The sequence below is a fragment of the Pristiophorus japonicus genome, chromosome 7 (genome assembly GCF_044704955.1).
Source record: "Pristiophorus japonicus isolate sPriJap1 chromosome 7, sPriJap1.hap1, whole genome shotgun sequence".
NCBI classification, from domain to species: domain Eukaryota; kingdom Metazoa; phylum Chordata; class Chondrichthyes; family Pristiophoridae; genus Pristiophorus; species Pristiophorus japonicus.
Genome location: NC_091983.1, coordinates 24,825,175 through 24,852,145, shown reverse-complemented (window position 1 = coordinate 24,852,145; position 26,971 = coordinate 24,825,175). Strand labels below are relative to the sequence as shown.

General features: G+C 47.5%; 1 protein-coding gene across 4 annotated transcripts in view; it reads right to left on the bottom strand.

Annotated features, from left to right (window-relative positions):
* Positions 1-26,971, bottom strand: part of lgsn (lengsin, lens protein with glutamine synthetase domain) — a 101,266-nt gene that overhangs the window by 43,985 nt on the left and 30,310 nt on the right. The window contains exon 1 of one of the 4 annotated variants that reach the window (XM_070884336.1): positions 24,937-25,060. The exons of 2 other annotated variants lie outside the window; for them this stretch is intronic. The gene's annotated coding sequence lies outside the window, so the exon portion shown is untranslated. Of the gene's footprint in view, positions 1-24,936; positions 25,061-26,971 lie in introns of those variants that run through there. One more of the 4 variants, XM_070884332.1, reaches the window with a different exon arrangement.

Sequence of the window (26,971 nt, the reverse complement as noted above, 5' to 3'; positions counted from 1 at the left end):
TCTGCGAAATGTAATGCTCTTTGATCTGTTGCTGCTATTCTGTACCCTGTACTCTCAAGCCTTGCACTATAGACTCAGCTGGGAAAATAACGGCACATTTAATGGTGCTCGCCATTATTAGTGTGTAACTTGTCCAGCAACTTGTGGCGAGGAAGAGCCACCCTGTGAATTGTGAATCACCACAAGTTGCTGGATAATTTGTGCCGCTCCGCCATTAGCAGCTCGCCCTCAAACTCCCCGTGAGTTTCATGAAACTGCGGCAATTACGCCCATTAAAGTCACCACAGAAAATTAGGGCTGGTATTTAACAGTGTAAGTGCCGTTTTAATTACTTTAATGATTTATGTTCCTGCAATGCCAAACAACCTCTCCAGCTCAGAAAGGGAACAATTGAAACTCTCTCATTCCTACAGGTAGTAAATTGTTCATAGAGATTTTCAAAATTTTATATTTTTAAATATTTTCTTAATTTTCCTTTCTGTCTCTTTTTTCTCTCTCTCTTAATCCTTTCTTTCCCTCTCTTTATTTCTCTTTCTGACTTTAATTCACCCTATAAATTTCTGTTTCTTTCTCAATCCTTAAATCACATTGGATGAAGAGATAGACTGCCGGTCCCATCGCTCACTAAGGGACTAAGATGCTGTGTTGCCCTTGCTGCATCGTTATCAGCTCACACATCCGGCAAGTTGTGCCGCAAAAAATGTTTTTTGAGCTGAAGGGTGTGGGGAAAAGTCTAACTGACGGGACACGGTGCAAGATCAGGGCCATTATAGAATTGAATGATGGTACTACCTGTGACACCTGTCAATATGTACAAACTCTGGAGCTACATAATACTTCCAGTAACCAAAGGAAAAATGATCAGCAAAAGAGCAAGCACAGTGTGCGCAGCAATGAAAGTGGAAAAATCGGGTTACAGAAGGAGACAACACCAACAGGAGGGGCAGGGCCAAGGAGTAGGTAGTGAGGTTAATAATCCTGCTGAGAAGAGGGACTGTGGTAGTTGATGCCAGAAAAAGGAAGCCTTACTCACGCTAGAAAATGTTAGACAGCACAAGCAATGACATCAAGAAATCTATCTAAAGAAACAACTTATTTATACAGTGCCTTTAACAACCTCAGGACACTCCAAAATGCTTCCCAGCCAATTAAATTCTTTTGAAGTGTAGTCACTGTTGTAATGTAGGAATTGCCAATTTGTGCACAGCAAGCTCCCACAAACAGCAATGTGATAATGACCAGATAATCTGTTTTTAGTGATATTGGTTGAAAGATAAAAGATGGCCAGGACACTAAGGAGAACTCCCCATGGGATATTTTACATCCATGAGAGAGGCCAGATGTGGTCTCGGCTTAACATCTCGTCCGAAAGATAATGCGTTCCACTCCCTCAGTACTGCACTGGAATGTCAGCCGAGATTATGTGCTCAAAGGTCTGGAGTGGAACTTCAATCCATGATCTGCTAATTCAGAAATCTGATTGCCACCCACTGAGCCACCGCTAGAAAATCAGTAGTATAAAATATGGCAACCAGTAAGTTACAGGCATTTTATTTTAATCCAATTTATTCCTAATTTTGTGGTCTGGGAATTCTAACTTCACTGCATGTTTTCAAAATCTAGTCAACTCCATAATGATGCCAATGACCTTATATCAGAAAATTCAGACCTCTCTGAAAATGTAAACTGTTAGTGAGGTACTCAGATGTATAATGTATACAGAGTATGATAAATCCTGCAACATTTATTGATCAAAGTATCCTGTTAACATCCTTTTGTGAACATCATCACCTGGGTGAAGGGCAAAACAAGATGGAATTAAAAATTTAGCAACAAAAGCAGTGCATACTATAAGGGACAGGGATTTTCGGTTTATTTGTCAGAATTGGTTAATTATTTCTATCAGTTCTAAGAAATTGGGAATTAAGGGAATTGGATAAATACTTGAAGGGGAAACATTTGTATTTCTTCTCTCCTCCTCTCCCTCTGGATGAATTGAAGAGTAGCAGGCCCCTTCCTCCTCTTCCTCGGCTGTTCACAGGGTTAGGGGAAACATTTGTAAGGCTTTGGGGGAAAGAGCAGGTGACTGGGACTAATTGGAGAGCTCTTTCAAAGAGCTGACACAGACACAATGAACCAAATAGCCTCCTTCTGTACTGTATCATTCTATGAAATAGTTATCACCCCTTTGTTGGGAGTCACAATCCTGAGCATTGAATTCCTTAAGGTCTACCCCCTTGTAAAGCGCAGTTTTTTTTAATCCCTTTTTATTTAATATCTGTAGTATCAGCCATAGCTCAGTGGGTTACACTCTCGCCTCTGAGTCAGAAGTTGTGGGTTCATAGTTCCACTCCAGATACTTGAGCACAAAATCTCAGCTGATACTCCCAGTGCGGTACTGAGGGAGTGCTCTCGGGAGCCGGCGCCTCACAACTTGAGCCACCTCGGGGAAATCCCCTCCGTGCCTTTCAGTTCTGCACAGAGGGGTTTCCTGTACGGGCTGCTCCTGCACGCTCTCAACTTTGCCATCCTCGTCTGCCGTCCGGACACGCCATGGCATACCATCTTGCCGTCCAGAGGAGGCGGGGGTCCCCGATGGAGGGCACTCTACGCGGGAGTCCTCCCACTATTCATCGGGGACTTGGCCTGGAGGGTGGTGCACGGAGCAGTCCCATGCAATAAATTTTTAAGTCGGTTCACGGGCTCCCAGGCCACCTGCAATTTCTGCGGTCTGGAAGAGTCCGTGTTCCATGTTTTTATGGAGTGTGCGAGGTTGCAGCCCCTGTTCCATTATTTAAAGGGGCTGCTCCTCAATTTCTGATTGCACTTCAGTCCCACATTCCTGATCATTGGGCACCCTGTGTGGAGGGGAGCGGGTAGGTCCGAGGGCCTCCTCGTAGGACTGCTCCTGGGCACGGCCAAGAGTGCCATCAGCCGGTCCAGGCAGCGGGCGGTCGAGGGGGTCGTTCAGCCTGACTGCCTGCCTCTCTTCCGCGCCTACATCCGGGCCAGGGTGTCCCTAAGAGATGGAGCACGTGGTGTCCACCGGTACGCTCGTGGCCTTCCACGAGAGGTGGACGCCGGAGGGACTGGAGTGCATTGTTAACCCCGGCAACCAAATTTTAATTTGATTTTATTTGTTTTAAAGTTTAATTTGTTTTAACTTCTGGGTTTTAATGCCCCCCTCCCCTTTTATAGGGGGCACTTGTAAATTATATGTTTTTAATGCCCCCAAAAAATCACAAAAGGAAAAAAAAAACACAAAAAAAACAACAAAAAAAACAAAAAAAAGAGGGCAGTTCTAAGTGTCTGGAGTGTCCCCCAGATCGGGGGGCACTCGATCTAATATTTATTTGTACTCCTCAAAAGAGTTGAGGGAGTGCTATGTTAATTGTTTTCAGGTGCTGTACATTAATTGGGTGTTAATTGTATTCCAGTGGTAGGTATTAATTGGGGATTCACATGTATTAATTTATGTGGGAGTAGGCTCAGGTACTGGGGCAAGCTTATCTTGCAGGATGCATGGTATGTAATGTGTGTCTCTGTAAATAAAAGCTTCTATCCCGGGCTCCGCTGGCTATTCTGGGCCCGCCAGCTCTTCCGAGGCTCGCCGGGGCCCGCTGGGACCTGCCGACTCTTCTGGGACCCGCCAACACTTCGGGGCCCGCTGACTCTTTGGGACCTGCCAACTCTTCCGGGCCCCGCTGGCTGTTCTGGGCCTGCTGGCCTGCCGACCACAAGGAGGCGCTGGGGTGGAGTGTTCCGGCAGTGCTGTGAAATATTCTGCCCGGGGTCGGCGCTGAACCGGCCGAACGGACTCCGGGGCTGGCGTCGAACTGACCAAAGGGACTCCGGGGTCGGCGCTGAACCGGCCGAACGGACTCCGGGGCTGGCGTCGAACTGACCAAAGGGACTCCGGGGTCGGCGCTGAACCGGCCGAACGGACTCCGGGGCTGGCGTCGAACTGACCAAAGGGACTCCGGGGCCGGCGCTGAACCGGCCGAACGGACTCAACTTTTAAACTTCTTAAACAATTTGGGAAAACTTTAAAATTTTTAACCAACTTGGAGAACTTTTTTTCTGTCACTTGTAATCAACTCTTAATCTATTTATTAAACCTTCAATCACCCTGTGTAACTTTTTAAAAAAATAACCTGGAAATACTTTTAAAACAACTTGGAAACCTCTGGGGAAATTTTTAAACTTCCCAAAAACATCCCTCGGAACCCCAGTGGACAGCTGACCTTTCCAATGCCTGCCCCCCCAACCAAGCCTCAGGCCATCTACCATCAAGGGCGCTACTCAGCGGCCAACATCTCACCGCAGGCAATTAGGCTCATACAGCAGTGCCTGGTCTCCAGTTGTCTTGGACCCCCTTGCCACTGGACCTTGCTCAGCTAAGCCAATGTGGTTGCCGGTGTTCAGCAGCCACCCCACATTAAAAGAACTCATGCACAGGCATCTTCCACTTCGCTAATATGAAGTTCGGGACCTGGACAATTCCAACAGCAACAGGCCTGAATGCCACACCACCATTGTTGCCCGGGAACTTAAGACGTTTTGACATTGAAATCGCCACCTGGCGGGCAAGGGAAGGCCAGCTCAAGGAACATGGTGGAGGTTACACCTTTTTCTGGAAAGGAAAATCAGTGAAAGAACGCTGCCTTTATGGAGTCGGCTTCGCCGTCAAAAATGAACTGGTCAACCGCCTCAAAGACTTCTCCTGCGGGGTTAACGAACGCCTCATGACTCTTCACCTTACCCTATCCCGGAACCAATGCGCCACAGTCAGCAGTGCATACGCCCCAACACTCGATGCAACGGATGAGGTAAAGAGGATTTTATCCCAACCTCGAGACATCCCTATCCCGCATCCCCACGGGTGACAAATTGATCCTCCTAGGTGACTTTAATGCCAGGGTCAGCAATATCACAGCCCTCTGGGGGGGCGTGATTGGCAGAGAGGGGGTAGGGAAAGCCACTGCAGCGGTACCCTACTCCTAACAAAATGTCTAGAACACAAACTCCTCATCACCAACACCCTGTTCCGCCAGAGGGACAAATACAAGGCATCATGGCAACACCCTCACTCCAAACACTGGCACCTGCTGGACTATGTCATCATCTGAGCCAGGGATCGCAAGGATGTGCGCATCACCCACGCCATGACAGGAGCTGACGACTGCTGGACGGACCATTGCCTAATCCGATCCATCATCAATATTAACATAGCCCCAAAGCAGAGAGGACAGCAGAAGCATTGCCGCAAAAAAGTTAATGCTGGGGCACTTAAAGACCCAGCTAAGAGAGCCCTACACAGTCAGCTCCTCACAGCTAATCTGGCATGCCTAGATGACCCTTAGATGCTGAATGCCCACAGCGCTTGGTCTGCCCTCCAGGTCTCTATAACCAGTGCCTGAATGAGACACTTGGTTACTCAACCAGAAAACACCAGTATTGGTTTGATGAAAATGATCAGGAGATCCAAGAACTGATAGATCGTAAGCGCAGAGCATTTCTGAGCCTCAAGCAACAACCCAACTCGGGAGCTGCAAAGCAACGTTACTGATGGCTCAAGGCTGGGACCTAAAGAACAGATGGTGGATGGAGAAATCACAGGAGATACAACTCTTTTAGAGAAGCAAAATTAAACATTTAAATCAAGTGCCCCCCGATCTGGGGGGACACGCCAAATACTTTTCACGTGCCCTTTTTTTTGTTTTTTTTTGGGCACTAAAACCACAGATATATATATATATATACAAGTGCCCCCTATAAAAGGGGAGGGGGACATTAAAACCCAGCAGTTAAAACAAATTAAACTTTAAAACATATAAAATCAAATTAAAATTTGGTTGCCGGGGGTGATGATGCACTCCAGTCCCTCTGGCGCCCACCTCTCACGGAAGGCCGCGAGCGTACCGGTGGACACCGCGTGCTCTATCTCTAAGGACACCCTGGCCCGGATGGAAGCACAGAAGCGAGGCAGGCAGTCAGGCTGAACGACCCCCTCGACCGCCCGCTGCCTGGACCGGCTGATGGCACCCTTGGCCGTGCCCAGGAGCAGTCCTACGAGAAGGCCCTCGGACCTACCCGCTCCCCTCCGCATAGGGTGCCCAAAGATCAGGAGTGTGGGACTGAAGTGCAGCCAGAATTTCAGGAGCAGCCCCTTTAAATAGTGGAACAGGGGCTGCAACCTCGTACATTCGGTAAAAACATGGAACACGGACTCCTCTAGACCGCAGAAATTGCAGGCGGCCTGGGAGCCCGTGAACCAGCTTCAAAATTTATTGCACGGGACTGCTCCGTGCACCACAGCACAGGAGATACAACAACTGGCCGAAAGCCACGATATGCGAGGATTCTTCATTGCAGTCAAGGCCCCACCCCACTCCTGGCTAACAACGGGGAGACACTCATCAAGGACACCGAGGTTGTCAGGGCCCGCTGGAAGGAGCACTTTGAAGATCTCCTCAATCGAGACTCTGCCTTTGACTCGAGTGTTCACTACTTCATCCCGCAGCATGCGACCCGCCACCACCTCAGTGAAACCCCAACGCTGCACGAGGTCGGCAAAGCCATAAAACAGCTCAAGAATAACAAGGCTATGCGGATGGAATTCCTGCTGAGGCGCTAAAGTATGGCGGACAGGCACTGCTGGCGCTGATACATGACCTCATCTCTCTCATCTGGAGGGAGGAGAGCATGCCGGGAGACCTCAGAGATGCAGTGATCGTGACCATCTTTAAAAAGGGGGACAAGTCCGACTGCGGCAACTACAGAGGAATCTCCTTGCTATCAGCCACTGGAAAAGTTATCGCTAGAGTTGCTCCTCAACCGTCTTCTCCCTGTAACCGAGGAACTCCTCCCGAAGGCACAGTGCGGATTTTGTCCCCTACAGGGCACAACAGACATGATCTTTGCAGCACGACAACTGCAGGAAAAATGCAGGGAGCAGCGCCAGCCCTTATACATGACCTTTTTCAATCTTACAAAGGCCTTTGACACTGTCAACCGTGACGGTTTATGGAGCGTCCTCCTCCGTTTTGGATGCCCCCAAAAGTTTGTCAACATCCTTCGTCTGCTCCACGACGACGATCCACTATAGACCCAATCAACGTTCGGACCGGGGTCAAACAGGACTGCGTCATCGCTCCAACCCTCTTCTCAATCTTCCTCGCTGCCATGCTCCACCTCACAGTCAACAAGCTCCCCGCTGGAATGGAACTAAACTACAGAACCAGTGGGAAGCTGTTTAACCTATGCCACCTCCAGGCCAGGTCCAAGATCACCCCAACCTCTATCGTTGAGCTGCAGTATGCGGACGACGCTTGTGTCTGCGCACATTCTGAGACTGAACTCCAGGATATTTGGACTTTCAGAAGGCGTTCGACAAGGTCCCACACAAGAGATTGATGTGCAAAGTTAGAGCACATGGGATTGGGGGTAGTGTACTGACATGGATTGAGAACTGGTTGTCAGACAGGAAGCAAAGAGTAGGAGTAAATGGGTACTTTTCAGAATGGCAGGCAGTGACTAGTGGGGTACCGCAAGGTTCTGTGCTGGGGCCCCAGCTGTTTACACTGTACATTAATGATTTAGACGAGGGGATTAAATGTAGTATCTCCAAATTTGCGGATGACACTAAGTTGGGTGGCAGTGTGAGCTGCGAGGAGGATGCTGTGAGGCTGCAGAGCGACTTGGATAGGTTAGGTGAGTGGGCAAATGCATGGCAGATGAAGTATAATGTGGATAAATGTGAGGTTATCCACTTTGGTGGTAAAAACAGAGAGACAGACTATTATCTGAATGGTGACAGATTAGGAAAAGGGGAGGTGCAAAGAGACATGGGTGTCATGGTACATCAGTCATTGAAGGTTGGCATGCAGGTGCAGCAGGCGGTTAAGAAAGCAAATGGCATGTTGGCCTTCATAGCAAGGGGATTTGAGTACAGGGGCAGGGAGGTGTTGCTACAGTTGTACATGGCATTGGTGAGGCCACACCTGGAGTATTGTGTACAGTTTTGGTCTCCTAACCTGAGGAAGGACATTCTTGCTATTGAGGGAGTGCAGCGAAGGTTCACCAGACTGATTCCCGGGATGGCGGGACTGACCTATCAAGAAAGACTGGATCAACTGGGCTTGTATTCACTGGAGTTCAGAAGAATGAGAGGGGACCTCATAGAAACATTTAAAATTCTGATGGGGTTAGACAGGTTAGATGCAGGAAGAATGTTCCCAATGTTGGGGAAGTCCAGAACCAGAGGTCACAGTCTAAGGATAAGGGGTAAGCCATTTAGGACCGAGATGCGGAGGAACTTCTTCACCCAGAGAGTGGTGAACCTGTGGAATTCTCTACCACAGAAAGTTGTTGAGGCCAATTCACTAAATATATTCAAAAAGGAGTTAGATGAGGTCCTTACTACTAGGGGGATCAAGGGGTATGGCGAGAAAGCAGGAATGGGGTACTGAAGTTGAATGTTCAGCCATGAACTCATTGAATGGCGGTGCAGGCTAGAAGGGCCGAATGGCCTACTCCTGCACCTATTTTCTATGTTTCTATGTTTCTATATAGTTGATATATTCACCAAGACATATGAAAGCATGGGCCTTGTGCTTAACATCCGTAAAACAAAGGTCCTCCACCAACCTGTCCTCGCCGCACAGCACTGCCCCCCCAGTCATCAAGATTCACAGTGCGGCCCTCGACAACGTGAACCACTTCCCATACCTCGGGAGCCTTTTATCAACAAAGGCAAACATTGATGTGGAGATTCAACATCGTCTCCAGTGCACCGTGCAGCCTTTGAGGAAAATAGTGTTCGAAGAGACCAGGCCCTCAAATCTACCATCAAGCTCATGGTTTACAGGGCTGTAGTAATACCCACCCTCCTGTATGGATCAGAGGCATGGACGATGTACAGAAGACACCTCAAGTCGCTGGAGATATGCCACCAATGATGTTTCTGCAAGATCCTGCAAATCCCCTGGGATGACAGGTGCACCGACATCTGTGTCCTCACCCAGGCTAACATCCCCAACATTGAAGCACTGACCACACTCGATCAGCTTCGCTGGGCAGGCCACATAGTTCGCATGCCAGCCACGAGACTCCCTAAGCAATTGCTCTATGCGGAGCTCCTTCACGGCAAACGAGCCAAAGGTGGGCAGCGGAAACGTTACAAAGACATCCTCAAATCCTCCCTGATAAAGTGCGACATCACCACTGACACCTGGGAGTCCCTGGCTGAAGACTGCCCTAGGTGGAGAAAGTGCATCCGGGAGGGCGTTGAGCTCTTTGAATCTCAACGCCGCGAGCATGAAGAGGTCAGGCACAGGCAGCGGAAGGAGCGTGCAGCAAATCAGCCCCACCCACCTCTTCCCCCGACAAATGTCTGTCCCACCTGTGACCGGGTCTGTGGCTCTCGCATTGGACTGTTCAGCCACCAAAGGATTCACTTTGGGAGTGGAGGCATCTTCCTCGATTCCGAGGGACTGCCTATGATGATGAAATAAAAGCTTGTAAGCGAATGAAGACTAGGCTCAAATATTCTTGCTATCCTACTTTTACATGCTGTACTGTCAGAGATGCTGTCTTTCGGATGGCCTTGTCTGGTCTCTCAGGTGGACGTAAAAGATCCCACGGCACTATTTTGAAGAAGAACAGGGGAGTTCTTGGTGGTGTGCTGGCCAATATTTATCCCTCAACCAACATCACTAAAAACAGATCATCTGGTCATTTTCACATTGCTGTTTGTAGGAGCTTGCCGAGCGCAAATTGGCTGCCACCTTTCCCACATTACAACAGTGACTACACTTCAAAAAGTACAAGTTATTTCTTCTTAAATTAAATTGTGGGTGTAGGACATGTTTAAAGGAGTTAAACAGATAATTTTAGTGACTACACTTCAAAAGTGCTTCATTCGCTGTAATTCGTTTTGAGACGTCCTCTGAGGTAGTGAAAGACACCATAGAAATGCAAGTCTTGTCCGTCAAGTTTTTTATCTCTTGCACCCTCATATTCAGGAAAGGTATCAGAATTGCAGGTCTCTGAATTCAGATCAACAAATACATGGAGCCATCAATTTAAACTGTGCTGTGTGCAAAGGGCTTGCCACTAACCTTCAGTCTACATTTATCCAGTTTAGTTGGAGCCATGATATTTAATAGTTTAGGTAAACAAGGGTGGCTCCCGAGTATAGTTGCATTATAATCAGACCTTGCTTACTCTGGTTTTAAAAAAAAAGCAACCCATTTTAGCGTGTCTTCTTCTTCAAATCTAAAAGAGTGAATTTACAATGGGATATTGCGGAAACGCCACAGAAAATCCAGAGGTTTTTTTTGCTTCCATGACCCTCCTGAAAGTCTGTTCTAGATGTTGATCATTCTCTGTGTGAAAAGGAATTGACTTATATGGACTTCTATGTTTAATTCATTTAAACATATGTTACCTTGACCTATCCCTGCAATTACACTTAACAAGAAAGAATTTGTATTTCTATAGCGTCTTTCATGACCTCAGGACAGCTCAATACACTTTACAGCCAATGAAATACTTTTGGAGTGCAGTCACTGTTGTAATTTAGTAAATGGAACAGCTAATTTGCACACAGCAAGCTCCCACACACAGCGATGGGATAAATGGCCAGATAATCTTTTTGAGTGATGTTGTTTGAGGGATGCTGGCCAAGACACCAGGGAGAACTCCCCTGCTCTTCTTCGAAATAGTGCCACAGGATGTTTTTCGTCCACCTGAGAAGACTGCCAAGGTCTCTGTTTAATGTCTCATCCAAAAGACGGCACCTCCAACAGTGCTAAAGTGGAAGTGTCAACCTGAATTATGTGCTCAAGTCTCTGGAGTGAGGCTTGAATCCAAAACCCTTTCACATGGAGGCCAGGGTGCTCGCAACTGAGCCACGGATATATATTCTGGATTTACTTTTTCCATTTCCTTAACAATGTTAAGATCACCTCAGAGGTGTTTCCTTTCTTGGCTGTATATCCCAAGTTTCTCCAATCTTTCCCCATAAGTCAGAACCTTGCCAGTAAGAATTACCCTTGACAACTTCTCTACACTATCCTAAGCACTTGAATGTTTTGATTGCTTCTTGGCTCCTAGAACTGAATACCTTTGGACTAACCAGCTAAAACTTATGGATGTGTTAATATAAGTTTTAATAGAAACTCCATGCTGTGGAGATTTAGATTGCCAGAGACATTCACCAAAGTACTTGAACTTATGCCGCAGGACTATGTGTTTGTCTATAGTTCCTCTCTTCTGCTATTTTAGTTGGGATATTTTGCTGCATTAAAGGCGCTATATAAATGCAAGTTGATGTTGCTAAGAACATAAGAAATAGGAGCGGGAGTAGGCCATTTTCCCCTCGAGCCTGCTCTGCCATTAATATGACCATGGCTGATCTGATCCTGGGCTCAGCTCCACTTCCCTGCCCGCTCCCCATAACCCTTTACTCCATTATCGCTCAAAGATCTGTCTGTTGTTGAGTCTGTTTAAGTAAAACTGCAAATGCTGAAAATAAGCAACATGAGCCCAGAAGTTACGGTTCTAATGTCAGCGAAATGGCAGCGTTCGCCATCAATTCGCTTTTGAAACTGACTGTAACCTCGGGATTTAGCGCATGCACAACCTAACACGGAAATCCTGAAGTTGCGGCCTGTCATTCACTGCTCCTCCACAGGCTGTGCTGTGCACCCCCATGCCATGCCGTTCCCCCCCCTGCCCCCAACCCCCTCTTCCCCCACCTGCCAGAAATCAGTGAAACCTCTCAAATCATGGAAACCGTTGGAAACTTCGGCCCTTCCACAGTAACCACGCTGTCAAATTTCCCCACTAAAAGTTGGACCCAAAGGGATTAAATATAACGGAGGTTTTTTAACAGCGGATTGACTGTAAACAAACATTCTGGCCCTGAAAAAGTAATTTTAATCTTGTGCAGTGTCAAATTTATCCATTTTAATTAATATTAAAAATTTTAAACTTTTAAAAAATTAATTATTTTCAAAGGTTTGTCCATCTTTATTTCAGGTTTGCCGTTTCCCCATGTGAGAGACCCAATCCTTGTTTTGGTCTCACTTACATTTTTTCAAAGTTAGCATTTTAAGAGCTTACTCACCATCATCATCATAGGCAGTCTCTCGGAGTCGAGGATGACTTGCTTTCACTCTAGAAATGAATTGTCAGGTGACTGAAGAGTCCAATGTGGGACCTACAGTCTCTGTCACAGGTGGGGCAAACAGTGGTTGAAGGAACAGGTGCGTGGGGTGTCTGGGTTGCCATGCACTGATTACGCTGTCAACGCTTGGCTTCAGCTTGCTCTCGGCGAAGAGATTCGAGGTGTTAAGTGCCTTCTCAGATGCTCTTCCTCCACTTTGGGTGGTCTTGGGCCAGGGATTCCCAGGTGTCGGTGGGGATGTTACATTTTTTCAAGGAGGCTTTGAGGCGGTCCTTGAAGTGGTTCCTCTGCCCACCTGGGGCTCGCTTGCCGTGTCGGAGCTCTGAGTAGAGCGCTTATTTTGGGAGTCTCATGTCAGGCATGCGGGCGACGTGGCCCGTCCAGCGGAGCTTATCGAGTGTGGTCAGTGCTTCGATGCTGGTGATATTGGCCTGAGCGAGGACCCTGACGTTGGGGCGCCTATCCTGCCAATGGATTTGCAGGATCATGCGGAGGCAGCGTTGGTGGTACTTCTCCAGTGTTTTGAGGTGCCTGCTGTACATCGTCCATGTCTCTGAGCCATATAGGAGGGCGGGTATCACCACTGCTCTGTAGACCATGAGCTTCACGTCCTTGTTCGCTGTCGGTGAGGATTCTGCATTTTGATTGGCTGCTTAGACAGCTTGTTGACATCACAGCAGCTCGCACTAGGGAATTCCCACTATACTACGTTGATTTGCATTACACGTCGGAAAACCCAAACTTCTCGACACAGAGATCAGGAGATCTTTGTGCGAAGATTACTTCAGAGCCAGTGGCGCACGCCTTTGCTTCGCAGCTGACCGTAAATTCCAGGCCAATAACAATAAATATTAGAGGCACATAAAATGTAAGTCAACAATATAAAGAGAAAACAACAACAATTTGCATATTTATATAGCGAGTTTAACATAGTAAAACGTCCCAAGGTGCTTCACAAGAGCGCTATCAGAAAAAAATAGATACCAAACCACATAGGTATTAGGACAGGTGATCAAAAGCTTGGTCAAAGAAGTAAGATTTAAGGAGCATCTTAAAGGAGAGAGGGGTAGAAAGGTTTAGGGAGGGAATCCCAGAGTTAGGGCCGAGGCAGCTGAAGCCACGGCCGCCAATGGTGGAGTGCATAAATTCGGGGATAATTGGAGGAGCGCAGAGATCTCGGAGGGTTGTAGGGCTGGAGGAGGTTACTGAAAAGCCGAGTTTTGAATCCTTGATTTGAGCACATATCCACAGCATAACTAAGACCGCCTATTTCCACCTCCATAACATCGCCCGTCTCCACCCTTGCCTCAGCTCATCCGCTGCTGAAGCCCTCTTCCATGCCTTTGTTACCGCTAGACTTGTCTATTCCAATGCACTCCTGGCTGGCCTCCCACATTCTACCTCAACATAAATGATCCAAGACTCAGCTGCCCATGTCCTAACTCACACCAAGTCCTGCTCACCCATCACCTCTGTGCTTGCTGACCAACATTTGTTTCCGGTTAAGCAACGCCACGATTTCAAAATTTTCATCCTTATTTTCAAATCCCTCTCTGGCCTCGCCCCTCCCCATCTCTGTAATCTCCTCCAGCCCCACAACTCCCCCGAGATGTCTGCACTCCTCTAATTCTGCCCTTTTGAGCATTCCTGATTATAATTGCTCAACCATTGGTGGCCGTGACTTCTGTTGCTAGGCTCCAGGTTCTGGAATTCCCTGCTTAAACCTCTCCGCCTCTCTACCTCTCTTTCCTTCTTCAAGACGCTCCTTAAAACATACCTCTTTGACCAAGCTTTTGGTCACCTGCACTAATTTCTACTTATGCGGCTCGATGTCAAAATTTAATCTCATAAGGTTAAAGGCGCCATATAAATATAAGTTGTTGTTGTTTAACTCTCATTACGTCTGATCAAAGACACACTCCCAATATGCAAAATACCTGTCTTTCCTTTTAACAAGTGCTGACCCAACCTGTTTACAATGGGTGAACACATCCAATGAAAATAGCAGAATGAGGAATTTTCAGATAAAAGCATTTGCATGTGATGTTCCATGGCATAATTTCAAGGACGGAATGTAACAGTTTAAACATGTGCAGTGTGCATTAGCAAGAAGAAAGGAAAAAAAAGCTTACTAATGATTCGTTGAAAACATGACCCAGAGGTGAAATCAGCAAAGTGTAGAGGAAGACTGAACTGCTTTAAACTAGTTGGTAACTTACTGCCCAAACAACCATTTTATTTAATTAATGCCATCTAAATGTCAATAAAATAGGAAGCTACAGTTACCACCTGTCAGGCAAATGTATGATCTGATGAAAAAGACATACTTAAATCCTTGAAGTTGGATATTAGTGTCTTCTTCGGCAGTCACTTGGAACCGAGGCTGACTTGCTTCCAGACTAAAAATAAGTTCTCAGGTGACTGATGAGTCCGATGCGGGACCTACAGTCTCTGTCTCAGGTGGGGCAGATGGTGGTTGAAGGGACGGGTGGGTAGGGTGCTTGGGTTGTTGCGTGCTCCTTCTGCTGTTTGTGCTTGGCTTCCACATGCTCCCGACGAAGAGACTCGAGGTGTTCGGCGCCTTCCCAAATACTTCTCCTCCACTTTGAGCGGTCTTGGGCCAGCGATTCCCAGGTGTCGGTGTGGATGTTGCACTTTTTCAAGCAGGCTTTGAGAGTATGCTTGAAGCGTTTCCTCTTCTCACCTGGGGCTCTCTTGCCATGTCAGAGCTCTGAGTAGAGCACTTGTTTTGGGAGTCTCATATCAGGCATGCAGCTGGTGTGGCCCATCCAGCGGAGCTGATCGAGCATGGTCAGTGATTTGATGCAAGAACACTGACATTGGTGCACCTATCCTGCCAATGGATTTGCAGGATATTGCGCAGCCAGCATTGGTGGTACCTCTCCAGTGCTTTGAGGTGTCTGCTCTACATGGTCCATGTCTCTGAAGCATATTGGAGAGCGGGTATCACTACTGCTATGTAGACCATGAACTTGTTGCCAGGTTTAAGATCCTGATCTTCAAACACTCTCTTCCTCAGGTGACCGAAGGCTGCACTGGCACACTGAAGGTGGTGTTAGACTTCATCATCGATGTGTGCCCTTGTTGACAGTAGGCTCCCGAGGTATGGGAAATGGTCCACGTTGTCCAAGGCCTCGTCGTGGATTTTGATAATTGGGGGCAGTACTGTGTGGGGGCAGATTGGTAGAGGACCTTTGTCTTATGGATGTTTAGTGTAAGGCCCATGCTCTTGTACGCTTCGGTGAAGTTGTTGATAAAGGTTTGGAGTTCGACCTCAGAGTGCATGCTGATGCAAGCATCGTCTGCATACTGTAATAAATGAGAGAGGATCGGATGACCTTGTATCTGAACTGGAGGCGACGGAGGTTGAACAGTTTCCCGTTTGCTCTGTAGATTAGCTCCAGTGGGGAGCTTACTGAGGGTGAGATGGAGCATTGCAGCAAGGAAAATCGAGAAGAGCATTGGTGTACAGGGCAGTGGTGATACCCACCCTCCGAGATGGCTCAGAGGCGTGGATGATATATAGCAGACACCTCAAAATGCTAGGGAAGTACCACCAGCACTGCCTCCGCAAGATCCTGCAAATCCATTGGCAGGATAGACGCACCAACGTCAGTATCCTCGCTCAGGCCAACATCCCCAGCATTGAAGCACTGACCACGCTCGATCAGCTCCTTTGGGTGGGCCACATCGTCCGTACGTTTGACTTGAGACTCCCAAAACAAGCACTCTACGCGGAGCTTCTACACAGCAAGCGAGCCCCAGGTGGGCAGAGGAAATGCTTCAAGGACACCCTCAAAGCCTCTTTGATAAAATGCAACATCCTCTCCGATACCTGGGAATCCCTGGCCCAAGACCGCCCAACGTGGAGGAAGAGCATCCGGGAGGGCGCTGAGCACCATGAGTCCCATTACTGAGAACAAGCAGAAACCAAGCGTAGACAGCGGAAGGAGCATACGTCAACCCAGGCTCCTCACCCACACTTTCCTTTAACCACTGTCTGCCCCACCTGTGACAGAGACAGTAGGTCTCACATTGAACTCTTCAGTCACCTGAGAACTTACTTTTAGAGTGGAAGCAAGTCTTTCTCGACTCCAAGGGACTGCATATAATGATGGGATTAGCTCCACTCCAGCAGGGAGCTTACTGAGGGTGAGTTGGAGCATTGCAGCAAGGAAGATCGAGACGAGCGTTGGTGCGATGACACAGCCCTGCTTGACCCCAGTCCGTACGTGAATTGGGTCTGTGATGGATCCGTTGGTCAGGATCACAGCTTGCATGTGGTCAGATATTAGTGTAAGCTGTGTTTAATTGAGATCAACTAAGGCCGTGCTATTGTCATGTTGAACTGATATTTTTTTCATTTTCAAATTTACAATTTTCACAGAAAATCTGACAAAGAAAACACATTTTGATTTTCCAAATCATCAGTAAAAATCTCAGAGTGAAAACAGAATTAAACTGATTCCATCACAGTCACAACATCCAGTTCAACCCATTTGGTGCAACATTTTGAAACCATGACGTTGTTTTGTTGGTAATGATTACAGTGACAGTGATTTTATTCTTGCTGGTAGAAGTAACAAAATACAATAGTTGTTGGTTAGGAAGGCATTCTTGTGTTCGGTCGATCTCTGATAGCTCCCAGGTGAGGTGACAGCTAAATGGCTACCAAACCTGTGCTTCATTCGTGCTAATGCTGAAACTTCTTAATGCCGGCAATTGCCGATTTAAAGTCAAGCACAACAAACAAAGACTGTAAATTAAAATAAATTTTAAAGGAATCTTAACAAATCAAATTAAAATTTTATTCCCGGGGGTGATGATGCACTCCAGTCCCTCCGGTGCCCAACAGTCATGGAAGGCTGCAAGCGTACCGGTGGACACCGCGTGCTCCACCTCCCATGCGCAAATGTAGCCGCGGAAGGGAGGCAAGCAGTTGGGCCGAACGACCCCCTCAACCGCCCGCTGCCTGGATCTCTTGATGGCCACCTTGGCCAGGCAACTTAGTCAATGCTAATTGAGTCGGTTAACATACTTTAATGACATAATTAATACACTTGTACTACTTTATTATACTTACAAATCACCTGTTTGTTCTTCAGGCAGTAAAATGTCCCGTTCGCACATCACCCCTATGCTCGCTGACCAGCAACACCTCGGTTTTAAAATTCTCATCCTTGCTTTCAAATCCCTCCATGGCCTCGCTCTTCCCTATCTCAGTAACCTCCTCCAGCCCTACAACCCTCCAAGATCTCTGCGCTCTTTCAATTCTGGCCTCTTGGGCATCCCCGATTTTCATCGTTCCATCAATGGTGGCCTTGCCTTCAGCAGCCTCGGCCCGAAGGTCTGGAATTTCCTCCCTAAACCTCTCCACATCTATACATTTCCCTCCTCCTTTAAGGAGCTTCTTAAAATCGACCTCTTTGACCAAGCTTTTGGTCATCTAGTATCACCTCATGTGACTCAGTGTCAAATTTTTCTTGATAACACTTCTGTGAAGAGCCTTGGGACAGTTTAATACATTAAAGATGCTATTTAAATGCAAGTTATTGTTGTTGAGTGTATATACTGTGATGCACAAAAGAAAGAACTTGACATATATAACTCCTTTCTTAACCTCAGAACTTCCCAAAGCGCTTTACCAGCAATTAAGTACTTTTTCTAGTGTAGTCACTGTTCTACTGTAGGAAATGCGGCAGCAAGATCCCACAAAAAAGCAATGCAATAAATGACAAGATAATCTGTTTTTTAGTGATGCAGATTGAGGGATAAATAAAGGCCAGGACACCGGGGGGAGTGCTCCTCTGCTTTTCTTCTTTTTTCTTTCTTCAAATTGTGCCACAGAATCTTTACATCCACCGGAGAGGGCAGATGGGGCCTCGATTTAACGTCTCATCCAAATTACGGCACCTCCGACAGTGTTGCACTCTCTCAGTACTGTATTCAAGTGTCAGCCTGGATTAAGTGTTCAAGTCTCTGGAATGAGACTTGAATCCACAACCGACTGACAAACAGCCACGGTTGACACTATACCACAGATATGTGGGACATGCAAGATAGATTAGTAGATCTTTCCTTTTCCCTTTCCGTATGATTCAGTGGTGGAGACAAATTATATGGTAGGATTATGCTTTAAAATGTCAACCTCTAACATGCAGAACCATTAAACAATATGCTTAAAATTTAAAAAACGTCTCTTAGATGCTAATGACAGGAAAGTCATGGTAAAATTTGTTATGTTTTCATGAGTAACTGTTATTTTATTTACTTAATGTCTTTCTTTGAAACTGTGATCTGTTTATGTCCTTGCCAACCCTGCCACCAAGCTCATGGTCTACAGGACTGTAGTAATACCTGCCCTCCTGTATGGTTCAGAAGAAGCAGAGGAAGAACACGATGTAGAGTTTAATCCACCACAGGTGACTGAACACCGGAACCAAGTGGAGGAGAGCTCAGTCACTGTGGGCAGTCCGGACATACCTGAGGCACCGCAAACAGCAGTCACGCAGGCCAGCGCCCAACAACCGGAGCCCCAACTCAGGCACTCTACAAGGGAGCGTAAACCACCAGAGAGATTTAACCTGTGATCCCAATAAGACTTTGGGGGGGAGGTGATGTCATGTATTCAACTGTCATTGTAATCCATGTATAAACTGACCTAATTTGTACATCGTGAGAACACTGACCACTAGGTGGTGAACTTGTGGGAGACACTCCTAACCTGGACTTTCAGGTATAAAAGGGGAAGCTCCACCCATCTTCATCACTTCAGTGCTGGCAAATAAAGGTTACTGGTCACAGAGTGACCTTCTCTCTAGTATGGGCCTCGTGTGCATGGTTCAGAGACATGGACCATGTATAGTAGTTGCTGGAGAAATATCACCAAAGATCCTACAATCCCCTGGGAGGACAGGCGCACCAACATCAGCATCCTCACTCAGGCTAACATCCCCAGCATTGGAGCATTGACCACACTCGATCAGCTCCGCTGGGCAGGCCACATAGTCCGGATGCCAGTCACGAGACTCCCAAAGCAAGTGCTCTACTCAGAGCTCCTTCATGGCAAACGAGCCAAAGGTGGGCAACGGAAACGCTAGAAGGACACCTTCAAAGCCTCCCCGATAATGTGCAACATCCCCACTGACACCTGGGAGTCCCTGGCCCAAGACCGCCCTAAGTGGAAGAAGTGCATCCGAGAGGGCGCTGAGCACCTCGAGTCTCATCGCCGAGGGCATGCAGAAATCAAGCGCAGGCAGCAGAAGGAGCGTGCGACGAACCAGTCCCACCCATCCCTTCCCTCAACAACTATCTGTCCCACCTGTGACAGACTGTGACTTTCGTATTGGACTGTTCAGCCACCAAAGAACTCACTTCAGGACTGGAAGCAAGTCTTCCTCGATTCCGAGGGACTGCCTATGATGATGATGATGGATCTTTTTATTCACATTCAATATTGTACTTTGTTGCCAGCTTTCTTTATCACATTGTTAGACTGGGAACTCGGATGTGTGAGAATTATAGAATAGACTGCCTAGCTATTTTCAAAGAGAACAAAAAGCATGGTACTGTATACAAAATGACATATTATACAGAGAATACCTGACAGTTCTTGCTGGAGCTGGGCATTTTGCGGCACGCTCCATTAGTTAGTAATATGTCCTTACTATACAGTACAAATGCACACGAGGTCCATACTAGAGAGAAGGTCACTCTGTGACCAGTAACCTTTATTTGCCAGCACTGACGTGATGAAGATGGGTGGAGCTTCCCCTTTTATACCTGAAAGTCCAGGTTAGGAGTGTCTCCCACAAGTTCACCACCTAGTGGTCAGTGTTCTCACGATGTACAACTTAGGTCAGTTTATACATGGATTGCAATGACAGTTGAATACATGACATCACCTCCCCCCCTGGGATCACAGGTTAAGTCTCTCTGGTGGTTTACGCTCCCTTGTAGAGCGCCTGAGTTGGGGCTCCGGTTGTTGGGCACTGGCCTGCGTGACTGCTGTTTGCGGTGCCTCAGGTCTGTCCGGACTGCCCACAGTGACTGAGCTCTCCTCCACTTGGTTCCGGTGTTCAGTCACCTGTGGTGGATTAAACTCTACATCGTCTTCTTCCTCTGCTTCTTCTATGGGGTTGCTGAACCTCCTTTTAATTTGATCCACGTGTTTGCAGCAGATTTGTCCATTGGTAAGTTTAACTACCAAAACCCTATTCCCCTCTTTGGCAATCACAGTGCCTGCAAGCCATTTGGGCCCTGCAGCGTAGCTGAGGACAAAGACAGGGTCATTGACATCAATACATCGCGTCTTCGCATTCGCGTCATGGTATTCACATTGTGACCGCCGCCTGCTCTCAACAATTTCTTTCATGGTGGGGTGTATAAGGAATAACCTGGTTTTGAGCCTCCTTTTCATTAGCAGCTCTGTGGGTGGAACCCCTGTGAGCGAGTGTGGTCGGGATCTATTGGCCAACAGGAGGCGTAATAAGTGGCTTTGTAGGGAACCCCCTTGGATTCTGAGCACCCCGTTTGGTTATCTGCACTGCTCGTTCCACCTGGCCATTTGAGGCCGGCTTGAACGGTGCCATTCTGACATGGTTGATACCATTTCCTGCCATGAAGTCCTGGAATCCAGTGCTTGTGAAGCACGGGCTATTGTCGCTGACCAAGACGTCCGGTAGACCATGGATGGCGAACATTGCCCGTAGACTTTCTACCGTGGCAGAGGATGTGCTTGAATTGAGAATGTCACACTCGATCCATTTGGAGTAGACGTCTACTACAACCAAAAACATTTTTCCCATGAAAGGACCTGCGTAGTCCACATCGATGCATGACCATGGCTTGGCGGGCCAGGACCAGGGGCTAAGGGGGGCTTCCCTGGGCACATTGCCCAGCTGGGCACACGTGTTGCACCTGCGAACACAAAGTTCCAGGTCTGCATCTATCCCTGGCCACCAAACGTGTGACCTGGCAATTGCCTTCATCATGACAATGCCCAGGTGCTCATTGTGGAGTTCTTGGATGAACGCCTCTCTGCCCCTCTGGAGCATGACTACTCAGTTTCCCCATAGTAGGCAATTGGCCTGAATCGAGAGTTCATCCTTGCGCCTATGAAATGGTTTGAATTCCTCAGGGCATGCCCCGTACGTGGCTGCCCAGTCCCCATTCAGGACACATTTCTTGACTAAAGACAGTAGCGGGTCTCTATTTGTCCAGACTTTGATCTGACGGGTTGTCACGGGTGAACCTTCGCTTTCAAAAGCTTCAACAGCCATGACCATCTCAGCAGCATGCTCGGTTGCTCCCTCGGTGGTGGCTAGTGGGAGCCTGCTGAGTGCATCAGCGCAGTTTTCAGTGCCCGGTCTGTGCCGAATTGTATAGTCATAAGCAGCTAACGTGAGTGCCCACCTCTGTATGCAGGCCGACACATTTGCATTTATGGCCTTGTTGTTGGCCAAAAGGGACGTTAGGGGTTTGTGATCTGTCTCCAGCTCAAATTTCCTGCCAAACAGGTACTGGTGCATTTTTTTACTGCATATACACATGCAAGCGTTTCCTTTTCTACCATCCCGTAGCCCCTGGAGGCATAAGCTACCGGCTGTAACTGACCCTTATCATGCTGCAACACACACCCGACCCCATAGGACGACGCATCGCACGTTAAAACAAGTTTCTTACATGGGTCAAATAGCATTAACAGATTGCTGGAGCATAACAAATTGCGTGCTCTATTGAAAGCCCTTTCCTGGCTGTCCCCCCAGACCCATTCGCGACCTTTGCGTAGGAGCACATGTAGCGGCTCTAACAGCGTGCTCAATTTGGGAAGAAAGTTACCGAAATAGTTCAGGAGCCCCAGGAACGAACGCAGCTCCATCGTGTTACGGGGTCTGGGTGCTCTCTGGATCACTTCCGTTTTGATCTCATCTGCTGCTACCCTCATCCCAGGAATTCTACCTCCGGAGCTAGGAAGACGCACTTCGTTTTTTCAGTTGTAGACCTACCCGGTCCAGTCTGCGTAGCATCTCCTCCAGATTGTGGAGGTGTTCTTCAGTATCACAACCCGTGATGAGGATGTCGTCTTGAAAAACCACCGTCCTTGGAATCGACTTCAGGAGAAGTTCCATGTTTCGTTGAAAGATTGTGGCAGCTGAACGAATCCTGAACGGACATCTGTTATACTCAACAACCCCTTGTGTGTCGTGATGGTGGTCAGCTTTTTCGACTCACTTGCCAGCTCCTGGGTCATGTAAACTGAGGTCAGGTCCAATTTTTTTTTAAGTTTGCCACCGGACAGCGTCGCAAAGAGATCTTCCGCTCTTGGTAGCGGGTACTAGTCTTGGAGTGACACCCGATTGATGGTGACCTTGTAATCACCACATATCCTGACCGACCCATCCGCCTTGAGCACCGGCACAATCGGGCTCGCCCAGTCACTGAATTCGATTGGCGAGATGATGCCTTCCCTCAGCAGGTGGTCCAATTCGCCTTCTATCTTTTCCCGCATCACGTACGGCACCACTCTGGCCTTGCGGTGTACTGGCCTGGCATCCAGGTTTATGCGAATCACTACCTTGGTCCCCATGAAAGTGCCAATGCCGGGTTGAAATAGTGAGTCAAATTTATCCAGGACCTGTGAGCATGATATTCGCTCCACAGAAGAAATTGTATTGACATTGACCCATTTCCAGTTCATGACAGCAAGCCAACTCCTCCCCAGCAGTGTGGGATCATCCCCCGGGACAATCCAGAGTGGCAACCTGTTCTCCGAATCTTTGTGGGTCACGACTACCGTGGTGCTGCCTAGCACCGACCGGAATGATCTCCTTTATATATGTTCGTAGCTGTGCGTCAATCGGCAATAACTTTGGCCTCCTGGCCTTGGACACCCACAACTTGTCGAACTGTTTGATACTCATCAGGGACAGGCTGGCCCCCCGTGTCTAGCTCCATTGATACTGGGATGCCATTGAGGAGCGCTTTCATCGTTATCGGTGGCGTCGTGGTGTATGAACTGTATATGTGCTCCACATGAACTCGCTGAACTTCAGCTTCCAGCACTTTCCCCCAGTGTCCTTTTGTCCTCGTAGGGCTTACATCGGGCCCGTCCTCCTCGTACATCAACCTGGCTGCAGGCTTCCTGCACATACGCGCCAAGTGACCGCTGACGTTGCAGTTTCTGCAGGTATATTGCTGATACCTGCAAGCTCTGGTTGTGTGTTTGCCCCCACACCTCCAACGTGAGCCGTTGTTGGAAACAAAAGGTCCATTACCAGTCGATCGTCTCTGACTATCTCTGTAACTGTCCTTAAACACACCATTGGCAGGTGTTGATGGCCCCATTACTGGCCGCATTGTCCCTTACGACGGCATGAATCACCGTTCAGCTAGCCATTGTCTCTGGAGAATTCCCCCTTTGGGTCCGACTACATGCTCGGGCATGTCCGATTGCCCCTGTCTGCCTGAGAACTGTGTGCCGCGTTAACAATGTTGACTCCCTGTCCACTTGCTGCATTTAAACCAAGATTTTTGTCAAACAGCATTCTGGTCTCTTCCTCCCCTGAGATAAATCAGTTTCCTAAAAACCCCAGCTTGCCCGATGCCCTTAATAAAAAAGTCTCATAGCATCTCTGTTCTGCATGCATCTGGGAACTTACATAGGCTCGCCAGTCGGCGGAGGTCTGCCACGAAGTCTGGAACGCTTTGCCCTTCTCACCGCTGGTGCGTGTAAAACCGGTGTCTCACCATGTGCATGCTGCCCCCCCGTTTAAAGTATTCCCCAATCAGCTTACTGAGCTCTTCAAAAGTCTTGTCCGCCGGCTTCTCTGCCGCTAGAAGGTCCTTCATCAGGGAGTACGTCCTGGATCCACAAACCGTCAGGAGATGAGCCCCGCATTTGTCGGCCGAATCCTGTCCCAGCCATTCCTTAGTGATGAAACTGCTCTAGTCTCTCAATAAAATCGTCCCAATCATCGCCAACACAGTACCTCTCGTCTGTGCTGCTAGTGGCCATGCTCGCGTGGTTTAAATCCCAGTTTCTCATCGCCAATAATATGTCCTTACTATACAGTACAAATGCACACGAGGCCAATACTAGAGAGAAGGTCACTCTGTGACCAGTAACCTTTATTAACCAGCACTGAAGTGGAGAAGATGGATGGAGCTTTCCCTTTTATACCTGAAAGTCCAGGTTAGGAGTGTCTCTCACAAGTTCACTACCGAGTGGTCAGTGTTCTCACGGTGTACAATTTAGGTCAGTTTATACATGGATTACAATGATAGTTGAATACATGACAGTTAGAATGTTTCCCTCACCTTTCAGCTTGAGAAATTTTTTGCGCCGTAACTTGCTGGAAGTGCGAGACGATACCGGGGTATCTGGAACCTCGGTGAAAGATGGGACCAACCAATAAGATTTAAGGATTGAGAAAAAAAACAGAGCAACAATGGAGAAGGAATTTGGGTGAATTAAAGCTGAATAAGGTACAGAAAGAAAAGGAAATAGAGGGAAAGAAAGATTGGATTAAGAGAGAAAAAAAGACCGAAAGGGAAAGTAAAGCAAAATGTAAAAATGTAAAATGTTTACAGTTTTAAAATCTCTAGCAAGAATTTATTACATGCAGCAATGAGACTGAACAGTTTACATTGTTCCCTTTTTGGGCCAGAGAGGTCCAATCGCAAATGCATTAACAATTCTCACTTTGTAAAAAGGTACTTACGCTCTTAGTTGCCAGCCCTAACTTTCTGCAGCAGTTTAATGAGCAATCAATGTGCAAATCCAGCAAGTTCTTATAAATATTGCGGAGGTTGAGGGCGCAATTGTGTGAAGCAAACTGTGGAGTGATATAAATCAACCAGCAAGTTCTGGAGATTCACAACTCACGGCGTATCTCTTCATCCCCTAAACTTGCTGGCTGCTTCGCACATTAATAGCGGATTGCATCATCAATGTTATTTTTCCAGCAACTCCTGGCCCACTGAGTGTGTTGGAAGGGAGCTGTAATTCAATGCTGCCGTGCCGACAGAGATCCGGTATTGTACAAGAAGAAGCATTTCATTACTCTGCAGAAATTATAATCATTAGTTGTTTTCATGCTTAATGCATTTTTATTCATAGATATAAATGGAATCATATTGGAAAATCGTCAAAAACGAAGTATGGAATAAAAGGGCTAGTCAAACCTTTGGAACATAAGATCATAGGAACAGGAGGCGGCCATTCAGTCCCTCGAGCCTGTTCCGCCATTCAATTAGACCATGGCTGATATCTTAACTCCATCTATCCGCTTTGGTTCCATAACCTTAAATACCCTTGCCTAACAAAAATCTATTAGTCTCAGTTTTAAACTTTTCAAATGACCACCCCATCAAACCCCCCCGCCCCGCCCCGCCACACACACACACACACACACACACACAGCCTCTACAGCTTTTGGGGGGAGAGAGTTCCAGATTTCAACTACCCTTTGTGTGAGGAAGTGCTTCCTGACATCACCCCTAAATGGCTTAGCTCTAATTTTAAGGTTCTGCTCCCTTGTTCTGGACTCTCCCACCAGAGGAATAATTTCTCTCTCTCTACCCTATCAACTGCTTCTTGCCACAGACTAAATATTTACATGATTTTGAGCTTTCCTACTTTTCTAAGGCAGATGAATAACCTAAGGTGAAACCAACATAAAAGTCACTGTGACATGTTTCCTTACTCTGAAGGTAAATGAGGGCAAACTCCAGAACAGCAAAACCAAAATTGTCATTGAGAATTCTTAACCCTTAGCTATGCTGTCCCAACACTGGCATCTACCCAACAATGTGAATAATTGACCAGGTATATACTGTCCACAAAGACCAAGACAAATTCAATCCATCCAATTACCGCCCCATCAGTCTACTTTCAACTCATCAGCAAAGTGATGGAAGGTTTCGTCAACAGTGCTATCAAGTGACACTTATTCACCAATAACCTGCTTACCGATACTCAGTTTGGGTTCCGCCTCAACACCAGACCTCATTAGAGCCTCGGTCCAAACAGGGACAAGAGCTGAATTCGAGAACTGAGGTGAGAGTGACTGCCCTTGACAGAAAGGCAGCATTTGACCGAGTGTGACGCTAAGCAGTCCTAGTAAAACAATGGGTATCAGGAGGAAATCTCTTCAGTAGCTGGAGTCACAGGAAGATGGTTGTGGTTGTTGGAGGCCTATCATTTCAGCCTCAGGACATCGCTGCCAGAAATCCTCAGAGCAGTGTCTTAGGCCCAACCATCTTCAGCTGCTTCATCAATGACCTTCCCTCCATCATAAGGTTAGAATTGGGGCTTGTTAAGTTCAGAATAACTCCACAAGACTGTGTTGTAAGCTCAAACCATTGTGACCTTGGTATCTTTAATGTAACCACAAAGTGAGGAAGCAGCATGGTGGATTGCCTTTTATACCTGCTTGCCCAGGGTGCACAGGTGACCCTTAGGTCTCCCACAGGTGTGCCTCCTGGTGGCAAGTCTTACTCATTGGTGAGGTTAGCAGACATAACATCACTCCCCCCCAAAGGCTTATGTACAAGTTATTTACAGGTTGAGGCGATCTGGCGCTCTGCATTCCCGGGTCGATCGCCTGAGTTGAAGTCCTGGCATGGGTGAGTTGGTTGGATCATTACTGCACGGCAGCGCGTCTGGTCTGATCGGACTGTCAGACATGGTGGGTTCATCCTCGTGGTTGACAGCGAGGTCGATTGCTGGTTGGGTGTGTGTTGGTGGATCATAGA